Raw genomic sequence first — 18844 nt, 5'->3', positions numbered from 1 at the left:
CCCCCTGGACCACCAGTCCCAATGAGAGAAAGAGAGGCCCTCACTGCTGGGGAGTTCTTGCCCCAAATAGATCCCCTAACATACTGAGAATCTCCTGACTTCTACTATTTCCATCCCAGACTCCTTAAAGAAAGTGAGAGGCTTAGGGAGCCCTACCATCAATAAAGCTCACCACCACCCTACAAAAAGTCAGTGATCACATGGTATGACATATTTGGGGGACAATGAGTAAAGTAGTTCTGCTATAGAAGAGGGTTTCTGCAGAAAAATAGTAAAAAAAAAAAAATGCTGGGAGTAACTAATATGTTATATGCCAATTATATCTAACTTTTAAAAAAGGGTGGGTATGGTGGGGCATTATGAAGTCCAATTGTGGACATGTGAATATAAGGTTAGGGGCATTTTAATATTATTATTATTATTTTTTTTATCCTCACCCGAGGATATTTTTCCATTTGTTGTACAGATAGAGTGGGAGGGAGAGAGAGGAAGGGAGAGAGAGAGAGAAACATCGACGTGAAGGGACACATCGAGTTGCTGCCACCCGCACGACCAACCAGGGCCGGGGACAAACTGCAACCGAGGTACATGCCCTTAGTGGGAACCGAACCCGGGTCTCTCCGGACCTCAGGCCGACGCTCTAACCGCTGAGCCAAACTGGCCAGGGCTTTAATATTATTTTTTACTTAGCAGGGGATGTTACAACATTTGAGCAAGGGAATGACATAATGAAGTGTTGGGTCAATCTTAGCTGCTAGATTCTAGCAATATGGTGTGGGATGGCTTTTGCAGAAACGTGCTTAATAGTCATATCAAATAATTTAATACCAAAACACTATTATGCAGATAATATTCCCACTCATTTTTAAATCACATGTTTCATTAAAGTCTAGATTTACGCTGAATGCAAATGACCAAGAAATTATTTTGAGATCATAGGTTTGCTCTTCTCTTCCTGACAGTCATTTAACATATTTATTGGACATTGGGAGTGCATGAATTATTCCTCTCCTCCCCATCTCTTGCTGGTCCAGTTCTGTGAAAAACTAATTATAGCCAAGAGTGGAGGTCAGAAGTAAAAATGAATGAAACTCCATGAAGCCAAAGCCAGAATCAACATTGGGATAAACTGTTCTAAGAGCTTTTTCCAAGAGCACACTTCATGTGAGTTGTGGTAGCATTTACCTTTTGGGTGAGGGTGTGTCATTTTGTCCCTGAAAGGTGTTTCATAATCCATGAATTTTGTTTGCTACATGGGTGTCACTATTTGTTCTTATTCAGTGGAACTTAGAGACAGGAAGTATAAATATCTTATCAAAAATTTAATGTCCTGTTAGTGATAGAAGAATGTCTTTTCACATTTCATTCCTTTATACCTGTTTTCTCTAGAATGTTCTCCTCTCTACCTTACTTGCTTTCTACCTTACAAACTCTAATTTAGCTTTCTAAACCCTTTTCAGACATGCCTTGTTTGTGGAACCTTTTCTCATCCCTATACTCAATTCTCTCTCCTACTCTTCCACCCCATATAAAATATCATTCCCTAGTTTGTAGAGACCTTGAAGGTCTTCCCTTTTGCACTCCCAGCATCAAGCATAGTGTCTAGTACGCAGTAGGTGCTCGGTTAATGTTCTTGAATCTCAGGGGAGAGAATCTGAAGGCAAAAAGGAATGCAGAAGCAGAGATAAGAACCCAGCTGTTTCCTGTTAAGTCAGACATCAAAGAGATTTTCAGAATGTAAAATTTTCACTTATTTTTTTTCTATTTTGCAAAACAGTTATTTTTGCATAAAAACATTTTAACATGCAGTGTGTTTGTTTTGTTATTTTTAAATAAGTTCATAAACATTTAAAAATTATCAGTGTTAATTTCTAATATAGTAAATATTGAAAATAAAGCCCACATAAACAAAAACTCTTTGGGGCCCTCAATATCTTTAAGAATATTATGGGGCCCTGAAACCAAATTGCTTGAGAATAGGTGTATTAACTTATATTAAGTTTCTTTCCCGCTCTAAAGTGTAAGGGTTCTCTGCTCATAAAGCAGGTTAGATCATATATAACTTTTGGAGGTCAGGGGCGGGCGCTGAGATCATTAATCAGTCTCTAGGGTCAGCCCAGAAAAGAAGGGCAGTCTTGGGCTTACATTAATTATTTGTAATGTTTTACATTATTTGATTGATCTTGTTTACCTACATTTATTCTAATCTTAACTGCTCTGTATGGACTTCTGGAAAATCCTGTTGCTGTCTTGGGCTCAAGCATAGCTCCCAGTCTTGATTCAGCGCTCCCAGACTCATGATTTTCATGCCTTTGTCCCTCAGTCTCTTTTATGCTTATGTGATATGTCAGCTTTTACCTTGAGTAGCTCCTGCTTCCAACTTTCTATGCAAAGTCTTTTGTAAGAAAGGTCTTACAACAGTATCCAAACACTTCCTGTACTACAGATTAGCCCCAATAGTTTATTTTATGTTGCCCGCAGATTACAACAGATTTCATGTTTTAAATCCTTTCTCAGTGATTCCCTCCGGGAAAGGAAGAGGGTGTAGGAGAAAAAGGGTGAAAGGGAAACTCATTCTTTTGTAATACCTTTTGTTTTACCAGTCAAAAAATAAACTGAAACTTTGGTTCAAATGAAGCAAAAAAAAAAAAAAAAAACTTTCCCCAAGTGTAATTATTTCTAAGAACTTCCTTGTTTGCCTAGCAGCATTGCGTCTGGGGTAACCATCTTGCTAGGTGGTTACAGAAGTAGGAAATATGTTATGAGTCACTGGACAGTGACGAAAGTGGGGATTTTAGAAAGAAAATGCCTTTGGGGACTTTAGCCCCTCCCCTTTTAGTTAACTAAGTCATAATTTGCTGGACTTGACTAAAAATATTAATTGGACTCTCTTACTTTAAAATAAAAATGATTTTTTATTTTTATTTTCTTAACTTATCTTTATTGTTGAATGTATTACATATGTCCCCCCTTTTTCCCCATTGAAACCCCTCCCCAATTCTGCCCCCCCCCCGCCTTCCCCACACTATTGTCGGTGTCCATTGGTTATGCATATATGCATAGAAGTTCTTTGGTTTATCTCATCCCGCCCTCCCTTCCCTCTTCCCTTTGAGGTTCATCAGTCTAACAACCAATTTGTACTTCTTAATTCCTTCATCTTTTTCACCAGTTCCCCAAAGACCCCACCCATCTGGCAAGCAACAAAAAGTTCTCTGTATCTATGAATCTGTTTCTGTTCTGCTTGCTCATTTTGTTTGTGGATTCAATTGTTGATAGATAGGTATTAATTGCCATTTTATTGTTCATATCTTTGTTCTTCTCCTCCTTCAAGAAGACCCTTCAACATTTCATATAATACTGGTTTGGTGGTGATGAACTCTTTTAGCTTTTTCTTATTTGGGAAACTCTTGATAGGTCCATCGATTCTAAAGTATAGCTTTGAAGGATAGAGTAATCTAGCTTGTAGGTCGTTGCTTTTCATCACCTTGAATATCTCTTGCCACTCCTTTCTAGCCTGCAAAGTTTCTTTTGAGAAATCAGCTGGCAGACTTATGGGAGCTCCTTTGTAGGTAACAAACTGCTTTTCTTTTACTGCTTTTAAGATTCTCTCTTTGTCTTTAACCTTTGGCATTTTGATGATGATGTGTCTTGGTGTGGACTTTTTTAGGTTCATCTTCTTTGGCAGGCTTTGTGCTTCCTGCACTTGTATGTCTGTTTTCTTCACCAAGTTAGGGAAGTTTTCTGTCATTATTATTTCAGATAGGTTTTTAATTTCTTGCTCTCTCTCTTCTCCTTCTGGCATCCCTATGATGCGAATGTTGGCATGCTTGAAGTTGTCCCAGAGGTTCCTTACACTATCCTCATTTTTTTGGATTCTTTTTGCTGTTCTGATTGGGTGTTTTTTGCTTCCTTATATTCCAAATCGATGATTTGCTTCTTGGCTTTACCTATTCTCCTATTGATTCCCTGTAAATTATTTTTTATTTCAGTTAGTACATCTTTCACTTATGACTGGTTCTTTTTTTATGTTGTTGATGTTCTCACTAAGTTCCTTGGAGGTCTCCTTAAGTTCCTTGAAGGTCTTACTAAGTTTCTTGAGCAATCTTATAACCAGTATTTTGAACTGCATCTGATTGATTGCTTATTTCCATTTTGTTTAGTTCTTTTCCTGGAGTTTTGTTTTCTTTCATTTGGGACATGTTTCTTTGTCTCCTCATTTTGGCTTCTTCCCCGTATTTGTTTCTATGTATTAGGTAAAGTTACTATGTCTCCTAGGCTTCATAGGGTGGCCTATTGTTGTATGTGTCCTGTAGGATCCAGTGGCATAACCTCCCTGATCACCCCAGCTGGGCCATTGAGGTGCACCCCTAGTGTGGACTGTACACCCTTCTGTTGTAATTGAGTCTTTTTTTTTATCCTCACCCGAGGACATTTTTCGATATTTTGTTCAGATAGAGTGGGAGGAAGAGAGAGAGAGAGAAACATCGATGTGAAAGGGACACATCGAGTGGTTGCCACCCACAGTACCCAACCAGGGCTGGGGACAAAGTGCAACCAAGGTACATGCCCTTAGCGGGAACCAAACCTGGGTCTCTCTGGACCACAGGCTGACGCTCTAACCACTGAGAAAAACTGGCCAGGATGTAATTGAGTCTTAAAAATTTTTTTTTTTATCTTCACCCAAGGACATTTTTTTTTTCCATTCATCTTCAGATAAAGCAGGAGGGAGAGAGGGAAGAAGAGAGAGAGAGGGAAACATCAATGTGAGAGAGGCACGTCAACTGGTTGCCACCCACACGACCCCAACTGGGGCCTGGGACAAATTGCAACTGAGGTATGTGTCCTTAGTGGGAACCAAATCTGGGTCTCTCTGGTGCATGGGCCAATGCTCCAACCACTAAGCCAAACCGGCCAGGGCTGTAATTGAATCTTGATTGCTATTGGCATATCAATGGGAAGGATTTACTCAGGTTGATCAGTTCCAAGGACTGGCTGTGCCCACTGACCACTGGCCTCAGACTCCCTTGGAGGATCAGTTGTGGTGGGGCCCAACGTACAGAGCAAGACTTACTTCAGCAGGGATCTGGTGCCCACTGAGTCCACTCAGAGTGTGTCACTTGCGGAAGTGGTTGGGTGGTGGTGCTTCGATGTGGTCTGAAGCTGTCCACTGGGTGTGCTGGCTCTGGGGCAAGGTAAGCCTCCTCCTGTGTTCTACCTGGGGCCACCTGGCATGAGCTACAGAGTGGTCTGCTGATGGCTGCTTCTTGTGCTGGGCTTGAAGGTGTCCAGGAAAAGCCAAGTTGTGAACCAAGGCTGGCTGCTTCTAGTGCCAGGCCTGGGGCCACTTAACAGGAGGTATGGGGTTCACTGTGACCAGATGCTGCTTGTTTGAGAAATTTTAGGAAACTCTGAAGCAGGATACAAGACAGGCCAATCCTATGGTAAAGCTTTGGAAACAGCTTGGGTGGACCCGAAAGTTGGGTGGGGCAGGACCTCGGGAATCACTGAGGTGGGGCAAACAATGTGAGCCAGGGTGCTGGAGTTCCAGATGTGGCACACTTCTGCCACCCTCGTGAAAGCCTCACCAAAGGAACAACGGCCTCCGCCAGCACATCTGTCTGAGAGAAAGCTGCCTCTCCAGCCTTTGTCCCAAGGCCAAACAGCTCAGTTCTTCCCCATATGTCTCTGGTGCCTTTCAAGCTGCCTCCCCAGCACTGGAGTCCAGAAGGAGTGAGTGCGAGTAAGTCCATTAGGCCCTTTAAGAGGAGGTGCCTGGGGCTCCAGCAGCCTCAGCCTCCTTCAGCCTCAGTTCCCACTGGTTTTGCCAGCCAGAAGTAATGGGGACTTCTGTTCCTGGCACTGGAACCCTGAGCTGGGCGCCTGATGTGAGGCGGGAACCCCTCATTCCTCAGGGAGGACCTTCCCAGCCAAGGCGTCCGTCCTAATTTATTTTCTCCACATGTGGGTGTGGGACCAGCCCATCAGCACCTCTGCCCCTCCTACCAGTCTTGATGTAGCTGCTTCTTTAATTTTGTAGTTGTAGGACTTCCATTCAGCTTGATTTCAGGCAGTTCTGAATGATGGTTGTGCTATAGTTTAGTTGTAATTTTGAGGTGGTTGTGGGAGGAAGTGAGTACTGTATTTACCTATGCTTCCATCTTGAACGGAAGTCAAGAAAAGATTTTTTTAAAAAAATCTGGATATAGGCGGGTCCGAGCAGCTTGGCGGCGGGAGAAGCAGCAGCAGCCAGGCAGCCCAGGTTGGTGAAGCCACAAGGCACGCTGGGCCCTCAGCCCGGCCTGCCCCTCTGCCAAGAGGAAGGTTAGCACCACCCAGGGGGCAGTGAAGGAGGAGCCCAAGAGGAGGTCGTGAGGTTGTCAGCCAAACCTGCTCCTGCAAAGGTGGAAACGAAGGGTGAAACCAGGAGAGAAAAAATGGTGGTGGAGTGAATGGAAGCTACACAGACCATCTCCCAGGACCAAACTGGAATTACAATGAAAATAAAGACAAATCGTCAGGAAGGGGCAACCGAAAGGCAGCTTGGAGGACCACATAACCAGGGACACTGACTCAATCCTGGTAGGCTTGCGTGGACGCGAGAGGGGGCCGGGAGCCCACAGTCCGCAGTGGCCTGGGCTGGGACCAGTGGCCTCAGCTGGAAGCGGTGCCCTTGGCTGGGTCCTGCGACCTCGGCTGGGTGCTACACCCTCGGCTGAGACCAGCGACCTCGGCTGTAAGCTGCATCCTCAGCTGGGTCCTGTGGCCTTGGCTGGGACCAGCAGCTGCCTCGGCTGGGACCTGTGTCTGCCTCAGCTGGGTGCTACACCCTCGGCTGGGTGCTACGCCCTCCGATGGGAGCTGCCGCAGCCTCGGCCGCCCTTAGCTGGGAGCAGCGCCCTCGGGTTAAAGTCCCAGGTGGCTCCACAGTGCAGATCCCGGACAGAGGCTAAATTGGCAGCAGCCACTCACCTTGGGCTCCGGCAGAGGGAGGGCAGACTGGACAGTGGAGACACTCTGGATTTGGAGGGTGCTCAGAGCTTTTGCTGAGTGCAGCCACGCAAGACTGTGGTCATCTTACTGCTTCCTGGGGTCCTGGGGAGAGGTGGTGGCCCCTCCCCCGGAGATTCAACCCCACCTGTGGCCATTGAAATGCTAATTAAGGCCCATTAACAACCAGCATCTACCCCACCCTCTGGAAATCCTCTTACACTGAGCACCTGAGGGAGTTTTTCAGTCAACTCAGAAACCAAGGTTCTTCAGGTGACCTCTACTAATAGCCTACAGGCAAAAATACTAGAGGATAACTACCATTCACTGGGCTAGCAACTCTAACCAGGAAAGTTAAGACTTGCCCTGGCCGGTTTGGCTCAGCGGTTAGAGCATCGGCCTGCGGTCCTGAGAGACCCGGGTTCGGTTCCCGCTAAGGGCGTGTACCTCGGTTGCAGTTTGTCCCCGGCCCTGGTCGGTTGTGCGGGTGGCAGCCACTCGATGTGTTCCTTTCTCATCGATGTTTCTCTCTCTCTCTCTCTGTTCCTCTCTCTCCCTCCCACTCTACCTGAACAAAAAATGGAGAAATGTCCTCAGGTGAGGATAAAAAAAAAAAAAAAAAGACTTGACAGTGGTGTTTAAAGTGGGTCCTCCCTGCCTCAGCAAAATCCAGGAGAGGGAACCACAAACAGCAGAACACCAACACTGACAGTGAAAATTTGGCAGCCTCCAAAGCCCACCGTGATAGCCAAAATGGTGAAACACAGAAACAAAAGCCAAATGAAAGAACAAGAGACTTCTACCGAAGAGGATATAAATGAGGTGCAGTTAAGTAAGTTAACAGAACTAGAATTCAGAGCCATGATCTTGAGGAAGCTCAACAGCATGTGTAAGGACATGAGCACCATGAGTAAAGACATAGAAATGGTGAAAATCAACCATTTGGAAATTAAAAACACCAAGAAGAAATGAAGAATGACATATCAGAAATAAAAAAAACACATTGGAAAGTCTAAATAGCCGAGTAGAGGAAGCTGAGGACCGGATCAGTGAATTAGAAGATAGGGTAGAAAAAATCAACCAATCAGAAAACCAAAAGGAAAAAATAATTAAAAAACAGAAAAACAGCTTAAGAGAACTGTGGGACAACTGGAAATATAATAAAATTCGTATCATAGGAGTCCCCGAAGAAGAAGAAAATGAGCAAGGGATAGAGAATATATTTGAAGAAATAGTGACAGGAAACTTCCCTAATTTGGTGAAGGAAGAAGGCATTCAAGTTCAAGAAGCACAGAGAGCCCCAAGTAAGAAGAACCCAAACAGGCCCACATCAAGACACACAGTAATCAAAGTGCCAAAAATTAAAGACAAAGAGAGAATCCTAAACGTAGCAAGAGATAAGCAACAGGTTACCTACAAAGGAAAAACCATAAGGCTCTCAGCTGACTTCTCACAAGAAACACTACAGGCCAGAAGAGAATGGCACGAGGTAATCAAGGTCATGAAAAACAAGAATCTGAATCCAAGACTACTCTACCCAGCAAGGCTATCATTCAAAATAGAAGGTCAAATAAAGAGCTTCTCAGACAAAAAAAAAAAGGCTAAGGGAATACATTAACACCAAACCAACACTGCAAGAAATGTTAAAAGGACTGCTGTAATTAGCAGGAGAAATAGGAAGAAAAATATAACCACACTAAACAAAAATGACAATAAATAACTACATATCAATAATCACCTTAAATGTAAATGGATCAAATGCTCCCATAAAAAGACAGAGTAGCTGATTGGATAAGAAAGCATGACTCATCTATATGTTGTTTACAAGAGACCCACCTCACAACAAAAGACTCACATAGGTTGAAAGTGAAGGGATGGAAAAAAATCTTCCAAGCAAATGGAAAGGAAAAAAAAACTAGGGTAGCAATACTCATATCCGATAAAGTAGATTTCAAAATGAAGGCCATAACTAGAGACAAAGAAGGCCACTACCTAATGTTGAAAGGATCTATCCAACAGGAAGATATAACCTTGATAAACATATATGCACCCAATATAGAAGCACCAAAATATATTAAAAATCTTCTGGAGGACTTTAAGGAGAAATCGATAGCAATACAATCATAGCAGGGGACTTCAACACCCCGCTGACATCGCTGGATAGATCCTCTAGACAAAAAATTAGCAAGGAAACAGAAACTCTAAATGAAGCACTATACCAAATGGATTTAATAGATATTTACAGAGAATTACACCCCAAAACTGCAGAATTCACATTCTTCTCAAGTGCACATGGGGCATTCTTAAAGATAGACCACATGTTAGGGCACAAACTAAGTCTCTACAAGTTCAAGAAGACTGAAATCATATCAAGCATCTTCTCAGATCACAATGGCATGAAACTAGAAATCGATAGCAAGAGGAACATACAAAGACATTTGAACACATGGAAGCTAAATTGCATGTTATTAAACAATGAATGGGTCACCGAGGAGATCAAGGAAGAAATTCAAAACTTCCTGGAAACCAATGAAAATGAAGAAACAACAACACAAAATCTATGGGATGCAGCAAAAGCAGTTCTGAGAGGGAAGTTCATAGTACTACAGGCCTACCTCAAAAAACAAGAAAAATCTTTAATAGACTATCTAACCTCACAACTTAAAGAACTAGAGAGCAAACAAAAAGAAAACCCTAGAGCAAGTAGAAGGAAGGAAATAGTAAAGATCAGAGCAGAAATAAATGACATAGAGTCCAAAAAATAAAAATAAAAAAATCAAAGGATCAATGAAACAAAGAGCTGGTTTTTCGAAAAGATGAACAAGATTGATGGACCCTTAGCTAGACTGACCAAGAAACAAAGAGAGAGAACCCAAATACACAAAATCACAAATGAAAGTGGAGAGGTAACAGCTGACATAACAGAAATACAAAAGATCGTTAACAACTACTATGAACAATTGTATGGCAACAAATTCGACAATCTAAGTGAAATGGACAAATTTCTAGAAACACATAGTCTCCCCAAACTGGATGGGGAAGAGATAGAAAACTTGAACAGACCAATAACAACAGAAGAAATTGAAGATGTAATCAAGACTCTCCTAGCGAACAAAAGGCCAGGCCCGGATGGCTTCACAGGGGAGTTTTACTGAACATTCAAAGAAGAACTAACACCCATTCTCCTCAAAGTATTTCAAAAAATTCAAGAAGAAGAAAGACTTCCAAACTCGTTTTATTAAGCCAGCATAATTGTAATTCCAAAACCAAAAAAAGACACTACAAAGAAAGAAAACTACAGACCAATATCCCTGATGAACATAGATGCCAAAATTCTGAACTAAGTACTAGCAAATTGGATCCAGCAATACACCAAAAAAAATTATCCACTATGACCAAGTGGGATTCATCCCAGGGATGCAAGGCTGGTACAATATTTGCAAATCAATAAACGTGATACACCACATAAACAAAATGAAGAATAAAAACCACATGATCATATCAATAGATGCCGAAAAAGCCTTCGGCAAAATCCAGCATCCATTTCTGATAAAACCGCTCAGCAACGTGAGAATAGAGGGATCATATCTAGACATAATAAAGGCCATATATGAAAGACCTACAGCCAACATCATACTCAATGGGCAAAAACTAAAAGCATTTTCCTTAAGAACAGGAACAAGGCAAGGATGCCCACTTTCATCACTCTTATTTAACATAGTACTGGATGTCTTAGCCACAGCAATCAGACAGGAAGAAAAAATAAAAGGCATCCAAATTGGAAAGGAGAAAGTGAAACTGTCATTATTTGCAGATGACATGATACTATGCGTAGAAAACCCCAAAGACTCCATCAAAAATTTACTAGACTTAGTAAATGAATTTGGAAAAGTAGCAGAATACAAAATTAACGTCAAAAAATCGATAACATTCTTATACACCAATGATGAACTCACAGAAAGAGAAACTAAGAGAACAATCCCATTTACCATTGCGGTAAAAAAATTTAAGATACCTAGGAATAAACTTAACCAAAGAAATAAAGGACCTATTCCCAGAAAACTACAGGTCATTGAAAAAAGAAATAGAGGAAGATATAAAAAAGTGGAAGCACATACCCTGTTCATGGATTGGAAGAATTAGCATCATTAAAATGTCCATACTACCCAAAGCAATCTATAGATTCAATGCAATCCCCATCAAAATACCAACGGCATACTTCACAGAATTAGAACAAGTACTTCAAAAGTTCATATGGAACCAAAAAAGACACCGAATAGCCACAGCAATCTTGAAAAAGAAGAACAAAGTTGGAGGGATCACATTACCAGATTTCAGGTTATACTACAAAGCCACTGTAATCAAAACAGCCTGGCACAAGAACAGGCCTATAGACCAGTGGAACAGAATAGAGAACCAAGAAATGGACACAAGGCAATATGCTCAATTAATATTTGACAAAGATGGCAAGAGCATACAGTGGAGTAAGGACAGCCTCTTTAATAAATGGTGTTGGGAAAATTGGACAGCTACATGCAGAAAAATGAAACTAGACCATCAACTTACACCATACACAAGAATAAAGTAAAAATGGATAAAAGACTTAAATGTGACTCATGAATCCATAAAAATCCTAGAAGAAACTGTAGGCAACAAAATTTCAGACATCATACGCAGCAGAATTTTCACTGATACATCACCTAAGGCAATAGAAACAAAGGAAAAATGAACACATGGGAATACATCAAACTAAAGTTTCTGCACAGCAAAAGAAACAATCATCAAAACGGAAAGGCTACCCACCGTATGGGAGAGCATAATTGCCAATGATATATCAGATAAGGGGTTAATTTTCAATATATAGAGTGCTCATACAACTCCACAAAAGGAAGACAAAGAACCCAATTAAATATGGGCAGAGTGACTAAATAGACACCTCTCTAAACAGGACATACAAATGGCTAAAAGACATATGAAGAAATGCTCAACATCACTAATCATCAGAGAGATGCAAATTAAAACAACAATGAGGTATCACCACACACCTGTCAGAATGGCCGCCATCAACAAATCATCAAACAACAAGTGTTGGCGAGGGTGTGAAGAAAAGGGGACTCTAGTACACTGCTGGTGGGAATGCAGACTGGTGCAGCCACTATGGAAAACAATATGGTGTTACCTGAGAAAATTAAAAATTGAACTTTCACTTGACCCAGTGATCCCACTTCTAGGAATATACCCTAAGAAGCCTGAAGCACCAATCAGAAAGAATATATGTACCCCCTTGTTTGTAGCAGCACTATTTACAATAGCTAAGATCTGGAAACAGCCCAAGTGTCCACCAGTAGCGAATGGATAAAAACGCAGTGGTACATGTTAGAAATTTAGCAGCCGCCGCGAAGGGAAAACGAACCAGAGAGGCCAACAAATTAGATAAAAACAGGTTCAGGTTTATTGGGTACACTCCGGGCGGGTTCACCACTCGGGGGACAGGAGTCTGAGAAGCCGCGTTCAATGTAGGGGCTTGTGTCTTTTATATCTGCCTGTTGCAGCTGGAATTTGTCCGTTAGGGTTTGGCCCTGCCGGGGCTATGCATGGAGCCTCTGGAATGTGAGTCAATAAGAGCAGGATGGGAGTTAATCTACAAGCTCGGGGCAGGCTGTTCCGGAACAGGGTGGGAGGCAAGGCTGAGCAAGCGAGACAATGGTTGAGCACTTTGCCTGGCGCCAGCCCCCAGGCTATCGGACAGTACATATACACAATGGAGTACTATGCAGCTGTAAGAAAGATAGATCTTTATCCTTTGAGACTGCATGGAGGGACCTGGAAAGGATCATCCTAAGTGAAACAAGCCAAACAGAGAAAGACAAGTATCATATGATCTCACTTATTTGTGGAATATAATGAACATAACAGTCTGAGGAATAAGGTAGGCCCAGAGACGTGGAAGTGGGGTACAGACTGACAATCCCCAGAACTGGGGGTAGTGGGGGAGAGATGAACCACAGAACTTATATGCATGTATGCATGAACAATGGACATGGACAACAAAGCTGGGGACAGGGCAGGGAGGGAGGGGGAGGAGGGAATCAGTGGGGGAAAATGGAGAAACATCTGTAACAAAAATTAATTAATAAAAATAAATAATTAAAATATTATTTTATTCTTCAAAAAAAAAGTGGAAATGAAGCCAAAAAAGGCTGCCGGAAAGGATAAATCTACAGACAAGAAAGTGTAAATGAAAGGGGAAAGGGGAGCAGAGGGAAAGCAGGCCCACGTGGCTGACCAGGAACCTACAGAGGATCTACCCGCGGAAAATGGAGAAACTAAAAATGAGGAGAGTCCAGCCTCAGATGAAGCAGGAGAGAAAGAAGCCAAGTCTGATTAATATCATGTACCATGTCTTATCAGTGGTCCCTGTCTCCCTTCTTGTACAATCCAGAGGAATATTTTTATCAACTATTTTGTAAATGCAAGATTTTTAGTAGCTCTAGAAACATTTTTAAGAAGGAGGGAATTCCACCTCATCTCATTTTTAAAAGTGTAAATGCTTTTTTTTTTTTTTTTAAGATGTGAAATCTTTTGCTGGTTGTTTATTTTTTGGTACAACCAGAACATGGTGGGATATTGAATATGGGAGGCTTTGATTGTCTTGGGTGTCAGCTTAACATTCCATAGATGGTGGAGGTTTTTCTATCCTGTAATACAAAGCATACTAAATGGCAGTTTGGAGTCAGTTGTGCATTTAATGTCTTGAACATTTTAAATTTCTTCTATTGCCATGTTTTTGGTGTAATTAAGGAACCACTCCTTGATCTTGGCTCTCCCTGTCGGAAGTCCGTGCACTCTGGAACATCTTTGGTGTGGTAGTTTTCCTAGTGCTTTGTTAATGTGCTGTGAAAGATTGAAAATTTGATTATGTAGTATATATGATATTAAATTGTGAATTAGTGGAACTTTGATGTAACAGTGTATCAACATTTGAAGATATTGGTACTTGATACTCTTGAGGAAAATTAGCCTCCAAATTTAAGCTGGAAAGTCACTGGAATAATAGTCTAGAAAAGAATCACAACTATATGACTTTACATGTTTGGTACATATGTTAAGAATTGTGCACAAATTGAAATGTCTGTGTACTTATCCTCAAAACAAAATAAAATATCAATTATGAAAGAAAAAAATCTAGATATACTATAAACTTAGATAAACTAGATACTGTATATACTATACATACTGGATAAACTTTATACTTTCTGTTTATTTGCTGGTGCTTAATTTAATTAATTTCCTCATGCTGTGCTTTCATTGTTTTCTTGGTATTTTCTCATGCTGATGCATTTGGAGAAAGGAGGTCAGTGTAGGTACTATTCACAACCAGGTCACTTACTTACTGTGAGATCTTTGGCAAGCTTTTCTCTAAGTCTCCATGACCCATGGCTGTCATAGAAGGGTAAGACTTGCCTTTGTGGGATAGTGAAGAGGGAAACACAGCACCCAGACAACAAAGTCGTTTGAAAGTTAAAAGTCCTGCTTAGCTCAGTTGGTTGGAGTGTCATCCACTTCTTTTTATTTATATTACATCAAGCTACCCACAGACATGGCCGTGCTTGGAACCTTAGATTCACATCCAGTACTTTGTAGTAAAGAAGACAGTTGGGTTTTTGTTGATACACCTCTACGCCAGATGTCTGTAGGTTTACCTGGGGTTGTTTGTTGCCTCTCAAGAAGGGTCTTCCAGGCTTCCATGTAGAGGGTATAATGCCTGGTTGATAGTGTTCAAGAACCAGGTGGGAGAATAGGGCTGGGCAGTGGTGAGACATTGTGATGCTTTTCTGTTAAGTATGCAGATTTTTATTCATCTCCTTGTTTTAAATCCACTACTTTAATCTGGCCCTTTGCTATTTTCCCCCCAGAGAATAAACCTCCTGTGTTGCAGGGCTTGGGAGAAGTCTCGGGGCTGTGCATGTGGGGATGGGATCTGCATATCTAATTGACCTTTATACATCTCCCTTAGGCTGTCTCCACTTTGCAAAGTACTATATCTGATGCCTAATTCCTGAGCCTTTCCACTGGGTGAGTCAGCTTACTTCATGGTATTGGACATGGGTCCTAGCCACCCTCTTCCCCACTCCACCCCCATACAAGGCTTCCAGTTTTCTGGTTACATCACTATCCCTTTCCATCTTCCCAAACTGTGTTGACATCTCTCATCTGTTTTCATCTTTCTCATTCTCTTATCCTTGTAGAGTCTCATCCTTTTTGTATTTTTAGTGTCATGTTATGGGTTTCCAGAAAAGCCTGTGTTCAATCCACCTGTATTGATTTACTTATTTGTTTATTTGGTTAATCCTCATCCAAGGATATTTTTCCATTGATTTTTTAGATAGAGTGGGAAGGAGGGAGGGAGGGAGAGAGAGAGAGAGAGAGAGAGAGAGAGAAAGATCAATGCAAGAGAGATAGATCAATTGGTTGCATCCCGCACGACCCCAACCAAGGCCTGGGGCCCTAATCAGCAAACCAGGCATATGCCCTTGACCGGGAATCAAACCAGGACCTCTCAGTCCATGGGACAGCACTCAATCCACTGAACCACACTAGCTAGACAGCAGCTATTCTTTAAGCCCATCAGTTCCATGCAATGTGATACTCTGAAGTTGTTAAATGAAATAACATATTTACATATCTGGACCTGTGAAGTGGGAAATAAAAATAAAATTTCAGGTTGGTATGTATGATGTCATTTTCATTAAAAATTATACATATAGCCCTGGTTGGTTTGGCTCAGCAGTTAGAATGTCGGCCTGCAGTCCAGAGAGACCTGGGTTCAGTTCCCACTAAGGGCACGTACCTCGGTTGCAGTTTGTCCCCGGCCCAGGTTGGGTCATGCGAGAGGCAGCCACTTGATGTGTTCCTTTCACGTCGATGCTTCTCTCTCTCTCTATCTTCCTTTCTCTCTCCCACTCTATCTGAACAAAAAATGAAAAAATATCCTCAGGTGAGGATAAAAAAAAATTATACATATATATATATATGAAATTCTCCTTAACATTACCTGAGACAATATAATTAAATATCAGAATAAATATATTTATAGAGCTAGTTGGATATATTCACTTGGGAAAAATATTTCAAAGGGTCTGATTTAAAAGTCTATCAATTTGTTGAATGTAGAAATTTACTTTGGGGGCAATGGAGCCAGGGAACTGTATTCACACTGTGTTCTATAGGAGCAGTGCCCTCTGGAGTTGTGCAACTGCTGGCACTTCCTGGAGGAGTTCCTCTCAAAGAAGCAGCTGTCACTCTCCAGAGCAACAGCAGGCGTTCACTTGCAAAGGAGGTATTTCTGCCATGTGTAACTCCTAGTGTTACTGTAGGCAGATGTCAGTCGGAGCATGGGCCTGGTCACTCTGGAAGCACAGGTTATGCAGGGGCTGGGCAAAGGATGAGGGTATACCTGGATCCACAGGGACTCCACAGGGCTTCCCCAGACGTGCAGGTGTGTGTCCAGCTTCAGGAGGTAGGCTGAGGGATGCTGGTATCTCCAGGCTTCCTGATGGTGAATTCTGAAACTCCACTTTCTCCACTACCATAGACAGTCAGGGAGTGCTGGGGGGGGGGGGTCCTCCCCCATTGGCCCATTGGCCAAGATGGTGCAGGGGGAGGTCCTTATACTTAGCCAGCAAAAACTAGAAAGATGAATGGACAGGGCCCAAGGGCTCAGAAAGCTAGCAAGATAATTTGATACCAAAAAAAAAAAGCCATTCCCCTTTCACAGCGAAGGCAAGGCAAGGGAAGGGAAGGGAAGGGAAGGGAAGGGAAGGGAAGGGAAGGGAAGGGAAGGGAAGGGAAGGGAAGGGAAGGGAAGGGAAGGGAGAAAGGAAAAAGCCCTGTCCAAGTAGCTCAATTGGTTAGAGCATTGTTCAGATATACCAAGGTTGTGGGTTTGATTCCTTGGTCAGGGCACATGCAAGAATCAACCAATGGATATATAAACAAGTAGAACAACATTAATGTTTCTCTCCCTTCCTCTCTCTCTAAAAGCAATTAAAAAAAAAAAGAACTGTGTGTGTGAGCAGGAAGGGGGATGGTCTTTGAGATGGAAGTTCACCATTCTCCCAGGTCCACGGCACCTAAATTAACCTCTTTCCTTTTGCACCAGGGCCTGTCTCACGAGTTTGGCTTTCCTTGCCATAGGCAGCTGAAACTGCGCTTTCGGTTACATTAGTGGCCTGTTCCCTGGGATATGATTACTTGACTGTAGTTAATTATCCTCCTGAACTACACCAGGGAGACCAACTCATGAGTAAGGTGAATAATACGCAGTAAAACTTACATTTGTGGAGATGTCCATTCCAGCATGTTGTGGAAAACCTAGGGTTCCCCACAAAAGCAGCTAACTCTTCCTCCTTCCAACCACCTTTAACCTCCAAGCCAACTCACAATCAAATGAGAAGATATGAAAATTTTTCAGTTCAAACTCAATGGCACAGGCTTGAGAGGAATTTAGCCACATATTCAAGTATACTTTAGCAACAGGTCGCTAGCTGTTTTCCCCCTTCAAACTTTGCTGCATATTCGAATCACCTGGGAAGGTTTTAAAACTCCTTGCCCAGCCCGGCCGGTGTGGCTTATGGTTGAGTATTGACCCATGCACCAAGAGGTGGCCGTTCGATTCCCAGTCAGGGCACATGCCCAGGTTGTGGACTAAATCCCCAGTGGGGGCATGCAGGAGGCGGCCACTTGATGTTCTCTCTCATCGATGTTTCTATCTCTCTCTTCCTCTCCCTTCTTCTCTCACTATAACATCAATAAAAAATAAAAACTAAAAAATAATAAATAAATAAATAAATAAATAAATAAATAAATAAATAAAATAAAACTCCATGCCCAGCCTGGCTGGTGTGGTTCAGAGGTTGAGCAACTACCCATGCACCAAGAGGTCACTGGTTTGATTCCCAGTCAGGGCACAAGCCCAGGTTGTGGGTCTGATCCCCAGTGAGGGGCATGCAGGAGGCAGCCAATCAATGTTCTCGCTCATCGATGTTTCTATCTCTCTCCCTCTCCCTTCCTCTTTCTCTAAAATCAATAAAGAAAAATTATTAAAAACAAAAACTCCCATGCCCAGACTAAACCTGTACCTAGAGAGTTGAATTTTTTTTTTCCTTTTTTTTAAAAATCCTCACTTGAGGACATCTTTGCATTCATCTTCAGACAGAGCAGGAGGGAGAGAGAGAGAAACATCGATGTGAGAGACATATCGACCGGCCGCCACCCACATGACCCCACCGGGGCCGGGCACAAACTGCAACCGAGGTACATGCCCCTAGAGAGAACCAAACCCGGGACTCCCCGGTCCACAGGTCGATGCTCCAAACACTGAGCTAAACCGGCCAGGGCGAGAGAGTTGAATCTTTAACAGGGTTTCTCAGCCACAGCCCTACTGACCTTTTGGACTAGATAATTCTTTGCTATGGGGAGAGATTTCCTGTGAATCGTGGCATTTTAGTACTGTCCGATAGCCTGGGGACTGGCACCAGGCAAAGTGCTCGACCATTGTCTCCTTACTCAGCCTTGCCTCCCACCCTGAACGGCCTGCCTCTAGGCTATAGATTGACTCCCATCTTATCTATTCACATTCCAGAGGCTCCATGCATAACCCCCGCAGGGCCAAACCCTAAGGGACAAATTCCAGATACAACCGGCAGATATAAAAGACACGAGCCCCTACATTGAGCGCGGCTTCTAGGACTCGACCCCCGGAGTCTGTGAACCCGCCCGGAGTGTACCCAATAAAGCCTGATCCCTGTTTATTCGGCTGATTGGCTCTCCAGTCTCTTCTCTGTTTTATTCGGCG

The 18844-nt window shown here is 42.6% G+C and overlaps 1 pseudogene; it reads left to right on the top strand.

Moving 5' to 3' along the window:
- Positions 1-359: 359 nt before the first annotated feature.
- On the top strand, positions 360-13458 carry LOC118639576 (annotated as a pseudogene).
- Positions 13459-18844: the final 5386 nt, after the last annotated feature.

This window comes from Molossus molossus, unplaced genomic scaffold, assembly GCF_014108415.1.
Source record: "Molossus molossus isolate mMolMol1 unplaced genomic scaffold, mMolMol1.p scaffold_m16_p_21, whole genome shotgun sequence".
NCBI classification, from domain to species: Eukaryota; Metazoa; Chordata; class Mammalia; order Chiroptera; family Molossidae; genus Molossus; species Molossus molossus.
The sequence above is the reverse complement of the archived record's forward strand: the minus strand, read 5'-3'. Positions and strand labels throughout refer to the sequence as shown.